Here is a 21844-nt window from a genome sequence, read left to right on the forward strand (position 1 = left end):
ATGAGAAGGTTTGTTAATTTTCTCTGAAGGTACCCTTAAATTCATAATGTTTCTTCCAACTTTAAATCGTCCATTATATCTTGAAATGATCTCAACTTTCTCTCCATTGGGAAGGAAATGATCTTCACTTCCTCTCTATTTTTTTTTTTTTTGCTTGTAGTGGTTTCTGTTTACAAATTGATGTGTCTGTTTGCCTATTTTCAATCTCGTAAGTTTAACTTACTTTAAATACTCCTGTATCTTATTTTATTTCTTGGTGCTGTTGTAATTTGTGTTAATTTCAGGTGGTTGACTACTAATGTTGCTTCTCTGATGAATTTGCTTTAGTATTTCTTAGAAGGCTTGTCTTTTTTTTCTTCTAAGCGAATTGCATTATTTTTGTTCAGAGTTTTTTCTTTCTTTTTTCTTTTTTTACATTAGGGGCTCATACAACTCTTATCACAATCCAGACATATACATACATCAATTGTATAAAGCACATCTGTACATTCTTTGCCCTAATCATTTTCAAAGCATTTGCTCTCCACTTAAGCCCTTTGCACCAGGTCCTCTTTTTTTTCCTCCTTCCCTGCTCTCCCCTCCCTCATGAGCCCTTGATAATTTATAGATTGTTATTTTGTCATATCTTGTCCTATCCGGAGTCTCCCTTCCCCCCCTTCTCTGCCGTCCATCGCCCAGGGAGGAGGTCACATGTGGATCCTTGTAATCAGTTCCTCCTTTCCAACCCACTCACCCTCCACTCTCCCAGCATCGCCCCTCACACCCCTGGTCCTGAAGGTATCGTCCACCCTGGATTCCCTGTGCCTCCAGCTCCCATATGCACCAGTGTACAACCTCTGTCCTATCCAGTCCTGCAAGGTAGAATTCGGATCATGGTAGTTGGGGGGAGGAAGCATCCAGGATCTGAGGGAAAGCTGTGTTCTTCATCGGTACTACATCGCACCCTGACTGACCCATCTCCTCTCCTAAACCCCTCTATGAGGGGATCTCCATTGGCCGACACTTGGGCCTTGGGTCTCCAATCTGCACTTCCCCCTTCATATATAGATACACACACACACACACACACACACACACACATATATATATACACATATATATTCTCTTTTTTTGCATGATGCCTTATACCTGGTCCCCTTGGCACCTCGTGATCACACAGGCTGGTGTGCTTCTTCCATGTGGGCTTTATTGCTTCTGAGCTAGATGGCCACTTGTTCACCTTCAAGCCTTTAAGACCCCAGACACTATCTCTTTCGATAGCTGGGCACCAACAGCTCTCTTTGCGACATTTGCTTATGCACCCATTTGTCTTCGGCGATCGTATCATGGAGGTGTGCAGCCAATGATATGATTTTTTGTTCTTTGATGCCTGATAACTGATCCCTTTGGGACCACGCGTTCACACAGGTTGGTGTGTTCTTCCATGTGGGCTTTGTTGCTTCTCAGCTAGATGGCCGCTTGTTTATCTTCAAGTCTTTAAGACCCCAGTCACTATCTCTCTTGATAGCTGGGCACCATCAGCTTTCTTCACCACATTTACTTGTTCACCCACTTTGGCTTCAGCAGTTGTGTCGGGGGAGTGAGCATCATAGAGTTCCAATTTAATAAAAGAAAGTATTCATGCATTGAGGGAGTGTTTGAGTAGAGGCCCAAGGTCCTTCCGCCACCTTAATACTCAACCTATAAATATAGACACATAGATCTATTTCTCCATCCTCATATATATATTTGCTTGTACATGTCTTTGTCTAGACCTCCATAAATGCCCCTTGACTCCTAGCTCTTTCCTCCATCTCCCTAGACCTTCCTCCTGCCCTACTACCATGCTCCGTCCCCACCTGGGCTACAGCTATACCTCTTCTCTACACAACCTTACCCTTGATCATTCCCCACCAGGCCTGCCACTCCCCCCTCACTACCATTTTGGGTCCCATGTTGTTCCCTTGTCCCTGTGTTTGTTAACACCACTTCCTTACCCCCCTACCCCACCCACCCCAAGTCCCCCCGGAACTGTTGGTCCAGTTGTTTTTCCTCCAGATAGTTCATCCAGCCTGTCCTATTCAGACAGACCTGTGGAGACACTAACATGCACGAAAACAAGACAGAGGAAAACAAAGCAACAGTATACAACCAGACAACAAAACAACAAAAACAAACCACTGACAAAGAACAAAACAAAACACTTCACAAAAGAAAAGCTTGTTGTTAGGTCAAGGATCGTTTATTACCCCTTAGGAGTGTTTTCCAATTCAGTCTGTTGGGGCACCATGCCGTGGCCCCAAAGTCCACTTTCAGCATTCCCTGGGGACCTTGCCACTCCATTCCCTTGCTGTTCCACTGCACTCACCCAGTGCTTTGCCTCGGTGTGGTGGGATCAGGTCAGGTGCAATTCCCACACTGTGTCTCCGGTGCTGTCCCCTTGACTTTTCTGTTACTCCATTAGAAGTACCTACATAGAATTCTCTTGAATTCCTTGTCAGGTAGTTTGAATAACATTTCTTCCTGCAGATTTTGTATCTATGAATGTCTGTGCTTTGTTTGAGCTACGGTTTCATTTCTATACATGAACTGAGGCTGTCTGTTGTCTCTGAAATATTGTGTTGGTGTTGCATTGGTATTTGATTGGTGACTGCATGTTGGTGTGTTTTTCTTTTTTTTTTTTTTAGAATAAACACCTTTAATACATGTGCTAGGATGGGAAGATCTATTTCCCTTTTCGAGCTTTGATTTTCCTCAGATAAAACTCCAGCTCCTTCCCCTCTAGCACATAGCCGTCTGCTCGGCCACACTGGCCTGGCCTTGAAGCAATACAGGCGAGAAGCTTGACCTGCTGGAACTGCTCCTCCAGAAGACTGCTGATTTTTGCGTTCTTTTTCCGTTCATCGTATTTCTTCTGAATTTTCTTTGACTGCTTCTTATTTAGTATCTCTTCCTCTTCAGGAGTCAGCTTAGCCCCCTTTTTCCGGCCCAGGGGCAGTGCATAGTGGGACTCGTACCACTGTCGGTACGGTTTGCTGTCAACGAGCACGATGCAGTTCTTCACCAGCGTCTTGGTTCGGACCAACTCATTGTTGGATGCGTTGTAGACAGCATCAATGATTCTGGTTTTGCGGGTACAACACTCGGAGCCCCCGGAGAAGTTCCCCACGTCCAGCCTCAGGGCCCTGTACTTCTTGTTGCCTCCTCTCACACGAACCGTGTGGATGCGGCGGGGGCCGATCTTAGTGTTGGCAGCCGGGCGCCCCAGCTCATACTTCCGCTTCTTGTGGCTGGGCTTCCTCTTGCCCCCGGTCTTGCGGCGCTTGTGCCAGTTGTCCCGAGAGATGCCCCTGTGTCATGGCCGCAGCCCTAAGAGAAACTCACCCATCGCTCCGTTGGTGTGTTTTTCCAAGGATAAAGATAAAAAGTGTATTTGTTTTATTTTGTTTGTATATATCCAGTTAATAGGGATGGTCACTATGTTGACTGTACTTAAGTGTTCCCCACCTGTCTCTTTGTGGCCCTGATGCAGTATTGAAGTCTGTGTGTGTACAGTTCTTCATCTCTATCAGGTGGGTGGAGCAATCGGTGTTGGCCCTCACCTATTTTATGGGCGGCAAGAGGTGCCCGTGTCAGTAAGCATTGTTTAAATGATTGTGTATCTTCTTTCATTGGGGGCAAAATTGCTAGAAAAACAATATAAAATAAAACAGCAAATAAATAAGAAGAAATAAATAAAAAATCAAGGAAATGAAAAAATAGTGTAGAAAAAATCTAAAAGAGGGCAGGGGGACAACATAAAGAGGAAAAATCCCAAGAAAGAGAAAAAAATTAAACAGAAGAGAAGGGAACAAAGAAGATAGAGATTAAAAAAATAAAGTGAAAACCAAAGGAAGTGAAAGTAAAGAAAACCATTTCAAAGGAAGATAATGGGTGGACAAGGCACCCTGGTGGTGCACCTGCCAGCTGAGGACGTGGTGGGGGCAGGGAACCCAGCATGACTTGCTTCATGTGTCAGGTGAAGGGGTTCCTGGAGGTGGGCTGGGCTGGGCTGGCAGGAATTTTTGCCAGCTTCGAAGGTGGTCGCAGGCAGTGCACTGTATCCAGCAGGAGCTCCTACTGGCCTGGAAGGTGGTTGGAGGCAAAGCGCCTGGTTTTGGAAGGCGTTCTTGTCAACCAAGAGGACTTTGTAGCTTGGTATCGGACATATGGGCTAATATCGGATTTATGGACTTGCTCTGGATTGGGCTGGGATGTTTTCTTAATATTCAACTGCTCTTGTATATAGAACTCTTTCTTTTACACATAGGCATGTTTATGAGTTTGTTTCTCTAGTATACCTGGACTAACACAACAACCCATACATTCTCTTTTGCTCGTGTTATTGCTAAACACAATAATATATTGACAATTAAAGAGCTCAGCTACTTATTAAGAGTGGATGAGAGAAAAAGTTATAGGGACACTGTTGTAGATATTGTGAAATGACTTATGCATCCTTTTAAATTTTGTGATAAAAAAAGAATGGGCAGATGGTTCTTTGAAGGTTATACAGTAGTGCAGAAGAACAAGTCTCATGGACTATGCAAAATTTTAGAGATACAGATCTGAGGAAAAGGAACTTTAAGGCTAAACATTTACCATCTGCTACTCCAAAGTGAGCGAAGTTCTTGGGAAAATAAGAAAGGACATTTCCAAGGGATTAATGAGGTTGCTTTGCTGAGGTACATGTCATGATAATGCACTCAGCATCATGAAGTATTGTCCAGGTGTCAGAGGAGTTATACAATTTTTAATGTTATGTTTTCCTTCTCTTAGGTGAATGAATTGGCTTTCATCTCCAGCCGTGTTAAGTTAGAAGTTGTGAGAATGGGCTCCTTCGTCTTGCATCTGAATATAAGTTAGATGTGACTTTTCCCGTGAGCAACCACACTCATTTACCAGCCGCAGCTCTCCCCACTCCCAAGGAATGTACTTGTCACTTACTTCCATACTTGTTAGCCTGGCTATTAGTTTGGCAGCTTTCTGAGTAACCACACAATTAATATATAAATGTATGAACTTTATGTATTTCAATAAACAGGTCTATTGAAATAATTTTCAAAGAATACTTACAGTATAATTAGCATTAAATGTGGTAGACACAGTTAGCTATCGACCCTAATATTCATTTCATTTCATAGAGCTGGGCACATGACTATCTAGAATAAATGAAGATTTCCCACCTTCCTTTGCAGTTAGATGAGGGCATCGGCTTGTGTTCTGGACAATTGTTGTGTAATAGTTACCTGGCTGCTTTATCTCTTCTCCTTCCTCCTCCTCTTTGCTATTTAGGGTGTGGATGGGATGGCTAGCATGTCGTCTTGAATCAGGAGCATGAGGTTTGCCCCCTACGAAGGTAGTGAGGACCATGGACCAAAGATGTGGGTATAGCCTTGCTATCATACAGAGTATATGGGAAAGTAGATTATTGCAGATGCAGAATCATCTAGAATCCATGCTCTTTCCCTCTCCTCACCACCTTTGTAGGGAGCAAACCTCATGTATTTTCTCTTCACCTTTTAAGAAAAAAGCCGAAACAACTTTAAAATGGGTCAAAAGGGAGATCAAAGGAAAGATTGCACTTTCACATCAGTACATCTGCCATAATTGACTTTTACAGTTCTCTCTGTCTGCTAACAAGGCTCTTCACATGCCTTGACTATGGTCAGATGGAATTAACTGGAGGCGTTATCTGTGTGTGGACTTGCAAATGGACTCTAGGATTCCACGGTCTTCCAGAGCCTTCTGCAAACCACATTGTCACAATTTAAGCTCTGATACCATTTTCTTCTTCGGATTTGGATTTTTTACTAATTACAAACCCTGAATCACACAGGGTACTGGGCTTTGTTCCATGTCGATGTAGTTGATGCTTCACTAAGATGACTGCTTGTTTAAAGATAAACCTTTAAAACCCCACAGGCTATTTCTTCTGACAGCCAGGTACCATCTAGTTCCACAACACTTACGACACAAATGGAAAAAGTCACGTGTCCACAATTATCATGTGAAGATTAGCTTCAGTTTCTTAAAAATGCTTTCTGCTCCATTTATTTATCCCTCCCCACAAATCCTTAATAGCTAGTGATATTTTTACTATATCTATACTCTGCTTTCTCCAAAGATATCATATAACCAAAATCACACAGTATGCAGCTATATGATATATCTATCTATCTATCTATCTATCTATCTATCTATCTATCTATCTATCTACAAGACTGGCTTCTTTTACTTAGTACAGTTGATGAACCCACTCACAGTGATGTAGTGTATGTCAGAGTAGATCTGTACTCCCTAGGTGTTTCACCATCTGTGACTTTTTGGGAGTACATCACCAGGACTCTTCCAAAACACCTCTGGGTGAATTTGAACCTCCAATCTTTTAATGTGTGGCTGAGAGGATTATTAGTTTTCACCATTCAGGAACTCCAAAGATGTTATTGATATGACTTATCAGGGTCCCTCCAAATCTCCAGCTGAACTCCTGGAATTTGGACAACTTTAGATGTTTTCATGATGTGGACAGGCAGTCAATCTCACATCAAGATGCACCTGCCAACTTTATGGTTCATTTTGGACTCTTCAGCTGGGACTTTGGGCGACATTATATGAGTATATAGCAATAGGACACATGTGTTCTAATCAGCTGGGCAGAAGTCTGGTAATTGAAGTACCCTCTGCTGCTGCTCATAATGTAATGGATTATGGAGGTGATTTATTTATGAAGATTGCTTTAGCTGCAGAAACACGAGGGCTGATTTTCTAATGAGATAGTCACGGATTTGGAGTTTTCTACATTGGGGAAATGTGACAGGAGGCAAAAACACGAGCTTCAGATTCAGGAAGACTTGAATTCAAATCTTGCATCAATTATGTATTTGATGGGTGTCCTTGGTAGTTACTTGACTCCCATGTATCACATTTAATAAGTAAGAATAGCAACAGTTGCCTCAGTGGGCTTTGGTGAGGATCAAATGAGATGAAATATGCAAGACACCTGCCATATGGGTGTTTGAGTGAGGTTACTTCCCCTTCATCCTCCACAGACTGAGTTCAAGAAAGCACAGTCTGGGGGAGCCAAGAAATGGGATTTAAGCACCATGCCTACTTCTTCCAGACTCGAGAGCCTTATTTCTGTGAGTCTCAGTTACTTATCTGCAAAAAGGCAAATCAATCCAACTGTACTCTCTAATCTTGCTAAGAAGCCCCAAATCACAATATGGTTAAGAATACTTTAGGAGTCACAAAACCTTCCTACTTAAAGAATGCTTCCCCCCGCCCCCCCCCCCTCTCCAAACACACACACACTATCATGATCCCAATTCGACCTTAAAAATCCGGCTGGACCAGAGGATGTGCACTAGTACAAATAGGAACTGGAAACACAGGGAATCCAGGACAGATGATCCCTTCAGGACCAGTGGTGAGACTGGAGATACCGGGAGGGTAGAGGGAAGATGAGAGAGAATGGGGAACAGATTACAAAGATCTATATATAACCTCCTCTCTGGGGGATGTACAGTGGAGAAGTGGGTGAAGGGAGACATCGGATAGTGTAAGATATAACAAAATAGTAATTTATAAATTATTAAGGGTTCATGAGGGAGGGGGAAATGAGGGGCTGATAATAAGGGCTCAAGAAGAAAGCAAATGTTTTGAGAATGATGATGGCAACCTATGTACAAATGTGCTTGACACAATGGATGTATGTATGGATTGTGATAATAGTTTTACGAGCCCCCAATAAAATGATAAAAAAATAAAATAAAATAAAGTATGGCAACGGGACCCAGTTCACATAAAAAATAGATCTTCCCAACTTACGATGTAGTCACAATGAATTGCACTTACGACCAGTTATTGTTTTGTTTTCTCGGTACGTCTTATTAGAACTATGCAATGCTTGGAATGTTGCAGCACATGGTTTGCTGATGTCATCATTTCCAGATGTTCAATTTTATAATTTACTATTCAAAATGCTGCCAAGATATTTAGTTTTCAAAACCAAATCAGGGGCTTGCTTGAAAACATGGGCCCCAAAGCTGATGGCTTTGCTAATGTTGATAGGCAGATCCAGGGAGCACTGAAATGTAGCTGTAAAATGTGTGACGAGAAGAATAAAAGGACTGCACAGCCAGCTCTCATTGACGCCCCAACTATAAATCCCATCCTCATTCCCAGGGACAACCCAGAGGATCCAGAAAGTGGCGTCTTCACAGCGCTTGACACGATGCCAAAGCCCTTCGATTCTTCTTCATCGTCAAAGTAAACTTTATAACTTGTATATCAATGTATGTCTTCTTAGAATACATCTTTATATTTCTAGGCAACATCTTAATTCCCCAAAAAGAAATATAGATGGGGTTTACAACGATACTGATAATAAAAGATAATAATAGTGGAAACTTAAAAAACAATAAAAATGAAGTATTTGACACAGGACAGAACTGACTTACAATAAAGACTTGGAACAAAACCCTGTTGTAAGTCAGGAACTATGTGTATTGCACGGTAGGAAGATGTTCATGAGGGGTGAGAAGAGGAGGAGAGAGCGTGTGCTTGTCTATGTAGGGTGTAGGTGGGGAAGACAGTCATTACATTCTTGGCAGAATCTCTTCTTATAACACAAGAGACCAGGAGCATCATCACAGTGTAGAGAAATTGCTCTTGTATCCATTTGTCTGTAACTCCCACCAAATGATTTTATGGAAGCATGAAAAGAAGGTGTTAAGGACTCCAACTTGGTAATTGTTCAGCTTTGCCAACCTGATGGGTGAAAAAAAAATCATCTCTGAAGAAGGAGCAGAGAGAATTGTGAGACCATAGAGAAAGAAGTGGAGCTTGTGTGAAACCCTTACCTGAGATGGCAGAGATAGCGAAGACTTGGAGTCCTGAGACAGGTAGGTCCCATCAGCATTGGCATAGTCTCTCCCCTGAGGTGTCTTAGGAACTTGCAAGGCAGAGGAATGGCCTATTGGAAGGAAGGGTTCACACCCTGGAAACTTGCTACTCCCTCAGCTCCCCACCACTGAATACATGGTGGGGACTGGTTTTCTTGATTGTTCAGTTAAAATAGTTTCAATTTTCCATTCCCCAAAGGAAGATGATGAAAGAATACAAGTTCCCGGATCTTGGAGATGGAGACCTTCAGCCCAGCAATGAAATGAGATGAAGGTACAGGGGTAGGAGGCCTCTTTTAACCTAGTTTGGTTTTCTCTTTGAAGTTTTAATGGGATTTGACTTTTTTTTAAACTTGAGTACCTCCTCTGGAAGAAGTAGGGATGCCTGGATAAGTGTACAGTCGGGGCCAAACAGGGCTGATCTGGGTACCCTCAGGTGTAGGAGGTAGGCACACAGATCACTATGCCAGAGGCCAAGAGCTGATGTTGGAAGATGCTGTGAAGTCTATGCTCCAGGTGAGCAGGCAGGACCAGCTGTTATTAGGTGCCATCGAGTCAGTTCTAACGCATAGAGACCTTGTGCACAGCAGAATGAAACATCGCCCGGCCCTGCACCATCCTCACAATTGTTCCTATGCCTGAGTCCATTGTTGCAGCTACTGTGTCAATCCACCTCCTTGAGGGCCTTCCCCTCATTGATGCCCCTCTACCAAGCATGATGTTCCTCTCCATGAACTGCTCTCACCTGACAACATGTCTAAAATATTTAAGACAAAATCTCTCCATCCTTGTCTCTAAGGAGCACTCTGGACATACTTCTTCCAAGACAGGTAGGTTTGTCCTTTGAGCAGTCCATGGTACTTTCAATATTCTTCTCAAGTAGGACCATTATATGGGTCAAAGATGGAGGCCAAGAATGCAGGACACCCGGGCATTCCACATCCCTAGGGGACCCCTACCTGCACAGTTGCCAGGGAAGCACATATTTTTGATGTTGTCCTGTGGTCCCAGCAGGGTGAGGCTGGACAACCAAACCTGACGACAAATTCAGGGACTTCCAGATCCCACAAGCTCCGAAAATTCTAGGCTATTTAGGGAATTGCATCTCAGACCTGCTGCAGGTGACCGATGATAGAGCTATGAAATCTTGTAGGTGTGATGTGAAGGAAGGGGCCCCCAAATTGCAGGCATTCTGCTATTTCCTGAAAAGCCCTGCATTTCCCTGCTCCCCCCCTCTTCTCTCACCCCCCCCTTCCCCCTCAGGACTGTCATCAGCAGGATGTAATCTGCAGGGCTGGGAGTGTGATGTTATCCCACTGGGGGCCCAGCATATCCTGGTAGAGGCACAGATGGAGGGTAGTCAGGCAGCACCGGTGCCTTTTAGATGTAGCAGAACAGGAAACCCTGTGGCACTTTAACAAAGAAGAAAGGAAACAGCAGGCAATTAAGCAGGGGTGCATCAATTAGCGAGTTGGAAAAATGGTTTACAATGTTTTGATGATTCAATATTGTCGCAAGCAAAACCAAAATAAAAAACAAAATCCCAAACAAATGCCAGGAAACCCACAGAAGCCATTAACTCATCACTGCATGGAAGCGCAATAGCGTACATGCGAATGGGGAACAGAGAGTGCGCCATTGCACAGGCACTGAAGAGTTCATGTCCTATGATTGAGTCCCCACTTGTAAAAGGATGGCAGCTGCTCAAATTCAATCTCACGCTCCTACCTCAACATGGTCTCCTTTTTCCTACCAAACTACTGAAATCTTCTACCTGCCCCACTCTTCCATACAACCTAATCCTGGAAAAGGTAGATCAAGGTTTCCCATCCAGGTTGGCCCAGAGAATTCACCAAGATAACATCCCTTTCTAGGGATGACCTGGAATATTATGAAGTAAGTCTCTTCCAAGTCAGTAGTGCCTTTTGCTAGGACTTGGTCTTGGTTCTGGATCCAAGCTTTAGTATTCCTTAGTTTTGTGAGATAGAGAAAAACCCACCTTGTAGAGCAGTGGTCCTCAAACTACGTGGGCACACGCGGCCTGCCGAGGACATCTATCCAGCCTGCCGGGTGTGTTTGCCCCATTTGTTTTTTTTTTACTTCAAAATAAGGTATGTGCAGTGTGCATAGGAATTTGTTCACAGTTTTTTTTTTTTTAACTCTAGTCTGGCCCTCCACCGGGTATGAGGGACAGTGAACTGGCTCCCTATTTAAAAACTTTGGGGACCCCTATTTTAGAGGCTGTTTTCTCAGTTGTAAATCAGGATAATAATTCCTACTTCACTTGTCAGGATTAGATGAGAAAATGTATAAAACGTTGATGAGATATTTGGCCATCATTAGTTCCTATTCAGTCATCTCCCAACTCCTAGTGATCCCATGCACAGCCAAGCCCATTCCAGTGTCACCCTCTCAATCATCAGTGTGTTCGAGCCCATCTTTGGGACTCTTGCGCCAATCCACATCACCGAGGGTCCTCCTTGCCCTTGCTGACCTTCTACTCCTGCAGACATGACGTCCTCCTGCAGCAATTGCTGTCTCTTGATGACTGATGCCAGGTCTATGAGATAATGCAGGGACGGCGCTGAGGAAGGACTCCTAGTATTCTAAGTACTCGATATCTCTTGCCAGGTCCTGCATTTCCTGGTCCCTTCGCGCAGCCCCATTCCCGTCCTGGTCCAAAGCAAAGATGCTGGACAGTGTTCTATTGTAACACATATATTTTCATTAGTTGATTTTCAGATGTCGATACTTTGTCATCTTAGTCTGGCAACTCCGTTGGCACCTGTCTACCCTGGGCGACTTTGCTGGTACTTGAAACACTGGTGGGGCAGTTTCTAGCAGCACAGCAAACCATCACGATTTGACAAACGGACAGAGAAGCGGTGGTGGCAAACAGTAGCTGTTAGCGAGTATTGGAGTCCAAGAAGCACTAGGGGTTAGAGGTACTGCTAGCTGCAAGGTGGGCAGGTCAAACCTACCACGTGTTCCATGGGAGAAGGATGAGGCTGTCTGTTTCTGTAGAGATTCAGGATATGAGAATCCTTAGGGAGTGTCCTCTAGGAGTTGGAAAATGACTCAATGGCAATGGATAAACAAGTATTATTTTTCATTTCCCCCTCAGAGCTCTGTCTTAGTGCTAACATGTCTCCCCAGGAATGTCACCCAACACTAGCCCTTTACATTCTGACCTGCTTTATGCGTGGCAGACAGGGCCGTTGGCCCCACGGATGGTCATCTCTTTACGGGGGACTCACAGGGCTGCCCAAGCAGAGTTCTTGACTGTGACGCAGGCTGGTTTTCATCAGGGCCCACCTTCCTCATTTTTCTCAAAGTGTTTGCCTTCAGATAAAGCCTCCACAAGGAATTCAGTGTCCCTCTCTTCCTTATCGTTCTCCCTGTCCTCTCCGAGTGGCACTTTCGATTTCCAGCGGCCTTGTGCTTTAGTCATTGCCTGAGCTCGTTAGTAGGAGAGGAAAGACCTTTCATGCGTTCGGAGCTTCTTAGATGGTTTCCTTAGTTTATTCAGACTCCTCCACTTGCCCTTTCCCTTCTTTTTCTCCCTACATTCTTCACTTTACACGTATGTCTGTGTCCTATTCACTGGACAGGGTGTGTTCAATATGAAGTGTTTGTGTGGGTGGACTATGGGAGTGGGCAGAGCAGGTTGGAGGGTGCCAGGGCACGGGAGGAGGCCACAAGGGAACAGTGCCTTCCTGATGGCTGATTGTCAGTGTCCAACCAAGAGCAGTTTTTGCCAAGTATGGGCTCAGTGATCTAACACGGAAGCCTGTTCCCAGGTACCTTCTTGGCATGAGGCTCTCAGCCTTGGATCAGATAGGGTTGGAGTTGAGTCTTGTGGAGAATATAGACTTTCTTTTGGCAGTGACAGGGAAGAAGCAGATTTCTCCGGACAAAGCACATGCCTGTGAAGGGTAGGGCGCCACTAAGAGATATGTGCCGAGCCGCCTAGTTCTGCATGACACTAGTTTCTTCCCACTGCGGGGATCAAGAAGATGCATTTACTAAAGCACCTAACACGTCCCACCTGTACTTACCGTGACTGAATTATGCCTCTCCAAAATAGGTATTAGAATCTTGGCCACTGTACCTAAAGTGGTCTTTGGGTGACACAATGGGTAAACTCTTGACTCTAACCTAAAGTTTGGAGATTTAAGTCCACCTAGACGGTCCTTCAAGAACAACCCCGCCCCCTAAATCTGGAAATCTGCTTCTGAAAGGGGATGACCAATGAAAAATCCGTGGAACATGCTACGCTGTGAGCATGGGGTTGACATGAACCTGAATAGTCTTTACGACAACTGTTTTCTCTTATTTTGAGATCTAGACACCTCAAAATCCCATTCTGTCTGGAAACAGAATTTTCTTTGTTATGTAAGGTCGATACAGTCACTGGTGGGTGCGCTCTAAATACAATCACTTTTGAGTTATGAGTGGAGCAGAATGGATACGCACAAAAGCATACGAAAGAGATGGATGAAGAAGATAGATGCATCCCCAAGGATCACTGGCTATTAAAAACAGAACTAGAGAAAACCACTGGACTCATAGCACCCTGAACTGTGAGATAACGAATTTCTGTTCTGTAAACACACCCACTTATAGGATTTGTGCAGAGGAAGTACTAAGTAACTAAGAAAATAGCTGCTCACATAAAGCCACTGCCCACACGGCAGAAATGGTCTTTCCACCAGCCCCAGCATGACACAGATGGCGGGACCGAGGCACATCTGGGTGCTTTACAGACCCCAGGGCACCCAGAGTCCGTGACCCTGCCCACCTCCTCTCAGGCTGCACGTGTTTCTCTGAGTTACAAGATTAGACTGCTTTTGCTCAATTGATTGGTTTTAGGCAATGATCTGTTGACTTCCTGTCAGGTAGAGAATAAGAAATCTACATCCACTAAAGTCTTCACCCATCGCAGCCCTGTCAGCGCCATAACAATACTGCTTACTGCAGTTCAACTCTGTTCTCTTATTACAGTCTGTATTTTCCTTGTACAACTTCCCATTTTCCTGGGACTGAACATGGCACATTTTCTGTTGTATAGTTTGCAATGTACCTGTAACTATTTCTCCCTTCAGATCTGTCCAATATGTTCTAAGAAACCATTTCCCCCAATATGGAGCTACATTTCAGCTATATCTTGAATCATTCTGACTTCAGACCTTGCATTAACTGGGGTTATGGTTTGAATTTCATCTCCTCAAAAGATATGTTGAAGTCGTATTCTTAGTGCTATGAATGTGAAATAAGGTTCAGAAATTGAGTTTTTTAAGAGGTCCTCATATCCGGCAGCTGGTGTGGCTGGTTTTAATTCCATCTCTTCTGAGTAGTACCTTTATAACAGAAGAGAAGAGATGACACCATGGGAAGATGATGCGTCTCTAACTCAAGGAACACCTGGAGCTAGCCGAGGCAAGGGGAGACAAGAAAGACATCCCTCCCCCCGCCCAGGAAAGTTGGGAGTGAGCACGATACCGTCGATATTCTGAATGTGGATTTCTAGCCTTGAAGACTGTGAAACAATTGATTTCTGTTCTTGTATGCCGTCGAGTTTGTGCTATTTTGTTACGGTGACCTTAGGAAACTAAGGTCAAGTGTTATGAAGGTTAGGGCTTGAAGACCTCACAAGATAGACCTGGTGATCTGGTCATTGAAAAGCTATGGGGTACAATTGCATGCACTCTGGCAAACAGAGGGCTGACATAAGTCAGAATCCATTTGACAGCAGCTGACATGCATAAGGGGTTCCTAGTCCTCACCAGGCTGTTTTAGGGACCCAGATGGGGCTAAACTAACAGGGGCCATCCATATTTTGGGGGTCCTTGATTTTGGGGTCCTTATACATAATCTTTCCCCCATGTGCTCCCTTCCTTCTTATAGATCTACCTGGGTGTCCCAGGGAGTCTCTCACCTGTGTTCGTGAACAGCTCTGCTTCTGGCCCTTTCCTATTGTGCATCTGATTCTTTTAGAACCTAGTATTTCTCTACTCCCATCCACTCCCTCCAAGAACCAGCATCCCCTACTGGGATCTGTAGACACTCGCCAAAGATTGCTCTTATACACTGAAGGCACAGAACGCTGGTTCTCATGTGTCTCGTGGCCAGAAGGGATAGAAGTATTCCTCTTTGTGATGACTTGTTTCAGGGAACTTTTTTCTGCCAAGGGCCCTTTGGCTATTCATAACATCATTCTCAGGTGATACTGGTCAAATATTTGATTGATTCGCCCCCTAACATGATGGCCAGAATTGCTTCTTTTTGGTGAGGCATATTATGTTTGCTAAAATGGATGATTTCTAAGGGCTTATAGGAGCCCTGGTGGGACAGTGGTTATAAATTGGACTGATAATCTCAAGGTCAGTGGTTAAAAACCACCAGCCATTCTTTAGGAGAAAGCTGGGGGTTTCTAATCCTATAAAGAGTTACAGCCTTGGAAATTTGCAGGGGAAGTTCTACCCCATGCTATAGGGTCACTATGAATTGGTGTTGACTGATGAGAGTGTTTATTTTGAATGCCATGAGGGCCAGGTTTTCCCCACCCCTGTACATGATCAATAACATGTACATCAATGACCCTGGAACTGAGCCCCGATTGCCCTGACTCATAGGAATATTCAATCCTGGTCAGGGACAAAGTTCTTTCCTCAGGCTCAATTCCTACCAAAGGTGCCCAACACCCCGACCCCATTTGTTCACAGGGTTACCAGGATCCAGGCATGTCTGTCCATGGATGGGGGAGTGGAGCATCCCCCTTGAGCACAGCTGTTCAATCTGCCTGTCTTCCTTCTGCTGGTCTTTCCTCTTCTCTTCACTCGAAGGGCCTTACCCCCTCCTCTTCCTCTCCTATCCCCGTCATCCATTTGTAACATGTTTTTCTTCCTCCAGTCTTAAATGCACCCTTCTTCCCCAAAGCCCAGTTGCCATGAGATTCTGACTCATAGTGACCTCATGTGTATCGGAGTAGAACCGTGCTCTGTGGTGTTTTCAATGGTTGATTCCCCCCCCCCCCCGAAATAAATGGCCAAGTATCTCGTCTGCATTCCACGCGGTGGTCTTGGACCTTCAGCCTTTTCTGTTAGCATCCAGGGTTCCTGGGGTTGGCCTAAGGGCTGATTCTGCATGATTTATGTTTTCACTCTTCTGCCCACTGTTTGATCCCAAGCCAAGGGGACCCTGTTCTGCTCAATCCCTTCTGAGCAGAGCCGGGGATTCTTTCCCCTAAGTAGCTAGTGCCTTCATTTAGCAGTGTCTTTAGAACAGGTCTGGCTTCCAGCCTAGGCTCACATTGAGACCTGGAACATTTGAGTCATGTTATAGAAGCTTCTAAGTAATTTTAACTTTTTTCCATGAAATTATGCTATATTCTATATGAATGTGGAATCAGTGGTAATTACGGTATTCGAGCTTTGTAGAATGTCACATGTAAATAGGTTCATACACCAGAACCAAGTTTTCAAATATTTTATCTCGGTATACTTTGGTTATAGTGGACTGTTCTTGAGGCCTGCCCCACTGTGGCCTGATTTGTCCCCTTCTTATCCAGCCTGGCCCATTCTCTGCCTTGGGGAAGTTGCTGTCAAGGAGATAGATGCACACATCTCCCCTTTAGAGGAAATTCACTTTAGGAACCAAGAGCAGTTTGAGAAACAAATGTTTCTGTTGTAAACATTGAACACAGTCATAAACTTCAGCCTCTCCTTAGAGGCCTACGGAGAGGTGACCTTGCCCTTTCCGTGATCCACACTAGGCACTGTGGTTTATGAACATCTCCCTGAAGTAGGGTCTGGATACTCTAGTGGGGGTGTGGGAGAATCAGAATTTAGGCAGGTGTCCCTTGGGGTTCTCAGTAGGCCTTGCCTAATTGCTTGGGTTTGGACATTCAATTCCAGTCTGGTTAGTGCCCTAAGCTCTAAAGCCATGGAGATCCCTGCTGGACTCTCCAACCATGTATCCTGTCTGACTACAGTGTGATTAAAATCCTATATCTTGGAGTAAGAGTCTTGTTTTACTAAGATAGAAATGAATAAGCATAGGGGGAACTGTGATTAATGGTGACTGTACTCGATAGGGTCATAACAATTAAAAATAAAAAAAACTTTTAAATTATGATTTTGGGGAAAATTTACAGAACCAATTGGTTTTTCATTCAACAATCCATACACATGTTCCTTCATAACATTGATGATAATTCCTACAGTGTAACAGCAGTCTTCTCTGAGCTTACTATTTCCATGAATCTTGATTCGAAGACTTCCCACCTCCCTACCCTGGGTAGGTGCTGTCCTATTGATTTCCTATTATTGATTGTTCTAAGGAGTTTGTCCCACTCTGGTGTGCCTGTTCACGTCATAGGTCTGTCTATTATTTGGACAAAAACAAGGTTCTAGGAATTGATGGATTACCAACTGAAATAGTTCAACAGGGCGATGCAGTACTTGAAGAACTCATTTGACTCTGTCATGAAATTTAGAAGATAACCACTTGGCCGGTTGACTGGAAGAGATCCATATTTGTACCCATTTCAATGAAAGATGACCCAACAGAAAGCCCAAATATGCAATGATATCATTGATCGCACATGTAAATAAATGTTTGTTGAAGATCAGCCAACAATGGTTGCAGTAGTACATGGACAGGGAGCTGCCAGTGATTCAGGCCAGATGAGGATGTGCAGAAAAGGATGTCTGATCCTGGTATCCGGACCAGGAAGGTGCTTACTTCTGTTTTGTGGACTATCTAAGGTATTCGACTGTGTGTACCATAACAAACTATGGATAGCCTTGATAAGAATGGAAATTCCAGACCACTGCAGTGTACTCATGTGGCACCTGTACGTGGATCAAGAGGCAGTTGCAGAGCAAGAGAACAAGAGAGTGTTTCATGGTTTAAAGTCAGGAAAGCTGTGCATCAGGGTTGTATCCTGTCACCATACTCATTCAATCTATATGCTGAACAAATAATGAGAGAAGCTGGTTTATATGAAGAAGAAAGCAGCATCTGCATTGGATCATCTGAATTGGAGCAATCTGTGATATGCAAATGATGTGACCTTGCTTGCTGAAAGTGAGGAGGACTTGAAGCACTTGCTGAAAAAGATCAAGGATTGAAGCCTTCAGTATGGATTACAACCCAATGTAAAGAAAATAAAAATTCTCACAACTTGACCGATATGTAGCATTATGATAAAGGGAGAAAAGATTGAAGTTGTTAAGAATTTCCTCTAGTTTGGCTCCACGATCAATGCTCATGTATGGAAACAGTAATCAAGAGAGGCATTGAATTGGGTAAATCTGCTGCACAAGGTCTCTTTAACGTGTGAACATTCCAAGTGATTTTCCAAGGTATTTTCAATCACCTCATATGCATGTGAAAAGAATCGATGTATTTGGATTATGATGCTGGGTAAGAATATTGCACGTACCATGAACTGCCAAAAGAACAACAAATCTGTCTTGGCAGAAGTACAACCAGAATGTGCCTTAGAGGCAAGGATGGGCAGACTTTATCTCAAGTTCTTTGGACATGTTACTTGAAGAAACTAGTCTCTGGGGGAAGGACACCGTGCTTGGTAAAGTAGAGGGGTCAAGTAAAAGAGGAAGACCTTTGACCAGATGGACAGACAGTGGCTGCATCAATAAGCTCAAACATAAGAACACTTGTGAGGATGGTATGGGACTGTGCAGTGTTTCATTCCGTTGTACTTAGGGCTGCTATGAGTTAGAACTGACTTGGTGGTACCTAACAACAAAGTGTTTGGCTGAAAGTTGAGTCACAAGGTGGCTTAAAGGGTAACTGTGATAGTCTGGGTTGACTAGACAAACAAACTTATAGACACTCATATGGGTATAAGAAAGAGATTTATATGAGTAATGATATATTAAGAAAACATCCCAGCTCAGTTCAGATCAAGTTCATAAGTTTGATATTAGTCCATATGTCCAATATCAATCTATAAATTCCTCTTCAGACTCATACAGCACATGCAATGATGCTGAATTCAGGAAGATCACAGGCCAGTGGGTGGAAAGTCTTGTGGATCCAGTGGCAGTGGAAGCATCTCAGTGCTGGCGTGGGTCTCCACATGGCTCCTTCAGCTCCAGGGCTATAGCGTAACTCCATGTGTCTTCTCAACAGGAATGTCTCACAGGGAATGAGTATGTGTGTCCCGCCTCAAACAAGCTATTTATCTCCACCGAGCCTCCAAATGAAATCATCAAGCTGCGATCTGATTAACAGGCTAAACTCCACCCCTTCATTCTTAAGTCTCAAATTGACAACAGATTACTGGAAGTAACGACAACAGTAACTAAGGGCTTTAATCTCAAGGATTCTGTCAGATGAGTAAGCAAAGTCTTTAAAAAAAGTTTTGAGTTTTGTTTCACATTTTTCTCCCACTCCATCCTACTGTGACCCCTTTGGGAGTGGTCATCAGCAGTAGTGGACTACCATCCATTTCTCCTGGTCTCAGGCTAGAGTTTGTGTGGTCCATTCCCAACCAAAGCCAAATTCATTGCCATTGAGTCAGTTCCGACTCTTAGCGACCCCATAGGGCAGGCAGGTTAGAACTGCCCCTGTCTCTTTCCTTTCCTTATGAAGTTGGTGATTAGTTTTAGCATCTCTTTAAGGAACTCTGGGTTAGTGTTGCATTATATCTGTAGGTTTTCAATGGTCTTGATATTTCACATTGTTAATTCTTTCTATTCCTGAGCATGATGTCTCTTTCAGCTTCTTATGGAAGTGTTTGGTAGTTTTCTTTGTATCGGTCTCGCGTTTCTCTGCTTAGATTTCTTCCCAAGTACTTTCTCTTTTGGAGAGTTACTGTTGATGGTATTGTTTCCCCATTTCCTTTTCCGAGTTCTTTTTGTCAGTGTAGAGGAATCCAACTGACATTTGTGTATTGATCTTCTAGTAATTTTCTTATGGGGTCTTTGGAATTTTCTGAAAATAAGAGTTTGATTTCTTCTTTGCCAATTTGGATGGCTTTTAATTTTCTTTCCTGACTTTATTGCTCTGGTTAGGACTTTCACAACTGCAAGGCCATCAGTTCGAAATCACCAGCCACTCACTCCACAGGAGAAAAGCAAGGCTCTCTACTGCTACAAAGGTGTTCAGTCTCAGAAACGCACAGGGACGGCCCTTCTCTATCTACAGGGTCCTTATTAGTTGAAATCAAATGGATTTGGTGCTTGTGAGATGGTTTCCAATACAACATGGAAGAGGAGCAATGCTTAAGGGCCTCCCTGTCTGGATAGTCAGGGAGCTCTTTCAGTTTCCTTCTGCTGAGTTATGTTGAGTGATTTCCCTACAAATGCCCACTTTGCCGAGTGGTTCTTTGTAAGTCAAGAATATGTATTGGATTTTGTCAAATCCGTTTTCTGCACTGATTGATAGGATCATGGAGTTCTTCTCCATTGTTTAGTTTATGTGGTAGGTGACACTGTGTACTTTTCTAACGTCAAATGAGCTTGTGTACCTAGTATGAATCCCTTCTGTTCTGATAGCTGTATTTGGTTATTTATTTTTGATTGGTTGTTGGATTCTGCTGGTTTGGATGTCACCCCCACCCACCAGAAGTTTCACGCCTACAACCAGGTGACATGTTGGTGTATAATTTGTTTTGTCACTAGCGATTTTGTCGGGTTCATTGTATTTCTGGAGTTTTGAAATGAGTCTTCCACCCAACAAATCCCATGATTGGGAAGTCCGTGGACCTGCGTATCTTAGAAGGGCTCTGTTCCTTTGTGCACATAGAGGAAATGGCATGCCTCCAGAATATCGAGGACCTGAGATAATCTAAAGATGTCTGCTTTTTAGTTGCCATGGCTGTTGTGCTTTATGGACATGCATGTTTACTGCATGCTGGAGCTTCAAATTGGCTACTCCCTTTCGCTAGGAGTACTGATGCCTTCTTGGGTTCACATCCACCTGGGTGAGTTTACAAATAAGGAAACTGAGGCTCACCGAGGTGATATACTTCTTGTCCCTGGCTAAAGTGAGACTATGTTGTTGTTGTTGTTAGGTCTTGGGCAGTTGGTTATGATTCGAAACACTGCTTGGTCCTCCACCGTCCTCACGGTTATCATTAGGTCAGTCCATTGTTTACCCTGTCGCTGGACGGCTGTGTCCGTGAGCACTGGTTGTGTATCCAAGCAAAATGAGATTCTTGACAGTGTCAATCTTTTCTTTCTCCATTTATGCGGATGTTACCAGAGGTCTATTGGCCCAGCTGTGAGGGACTGGGTTTTCTGTCCATTGAGTTTTAATCCCTCCTGCAGGATGCACACTTGATCTTCAGTAGCAAGTCAGCACAGCAGAATAAACCCACAGATGAGTGGGGGTGGTGATGGTTAAAGAGCTGATCACCAAAGGGCAGCAGCACAGGTGAGTGCTTGAGCTACAAGGCATTGATTCCACGGAAGATCCAGATGCAATTAAGATCCGCAGAATAAGCTTCCTATAAGGGGCAAAGATATTTTCATCCTGGCCAGAGCTGATGGTCGGGCAACCCCCCTGGAAGTGGTCACCGGAAGAAAGGGTCGTGATGTTGCGCCGGAGAGGAGAAGTCACATTACTCCAGCAGATGGCGACATCTAGCTGGTTATCCAAGACAACAGCGTCTGGAAAACATCCTCAGGAAGCTTCTCTTTCCCATACTATGGTTTCAGAGTCTGCCCTGGACCATGACAGTGCCAGCTTCTTCTCCCCTAGAGGGAGGAAGGATGCACTGTCATTGCCTGGGAAAACTGGCTCTCCACAGATAGAGCAGGAGAACTTTGGCATGGTACCTGAACTTGCTGGCAGGATGACCAGTTGGCAAGGGCCCTGGCCAGCCAGAATCTCGGCTTTCCCCAGCAGCCTGGAGGTCTACTGGGAGCAAAGTGGAAGACTACAGC

General features: G+C 44.0%; 1 pseudogene; it reads right to left on the reverse strand.

The window, feature by feature from the left end:
* Positions 1 to 2644: 2644 nt before the first annotated feature.
* Positions 2645 to 3334, reverse strand: LOC142458104 (small ribosomal subunit protein eS8 pseudogene; annotated as a pseudogene).
* Between the last annotated feature and the right edge of the window lie 18510 nt (positions 3335 to 21844).

Source organism: Tenrec ecaudatus, chromosome 10 (assembly GCF_050624435.1).
Source record: "Tenrec ecaudatus isolate mTenEca1 chromosome 10, mTenEca1.hap1, whole genome shotgun sequence".
NCBI classification, from domain to species: Eukaryota; Metazoa; Chordata; class Mammalia; order Afrosoricida; family Tenrecidae; genus Tenrec; species Tenrec ecaudatus.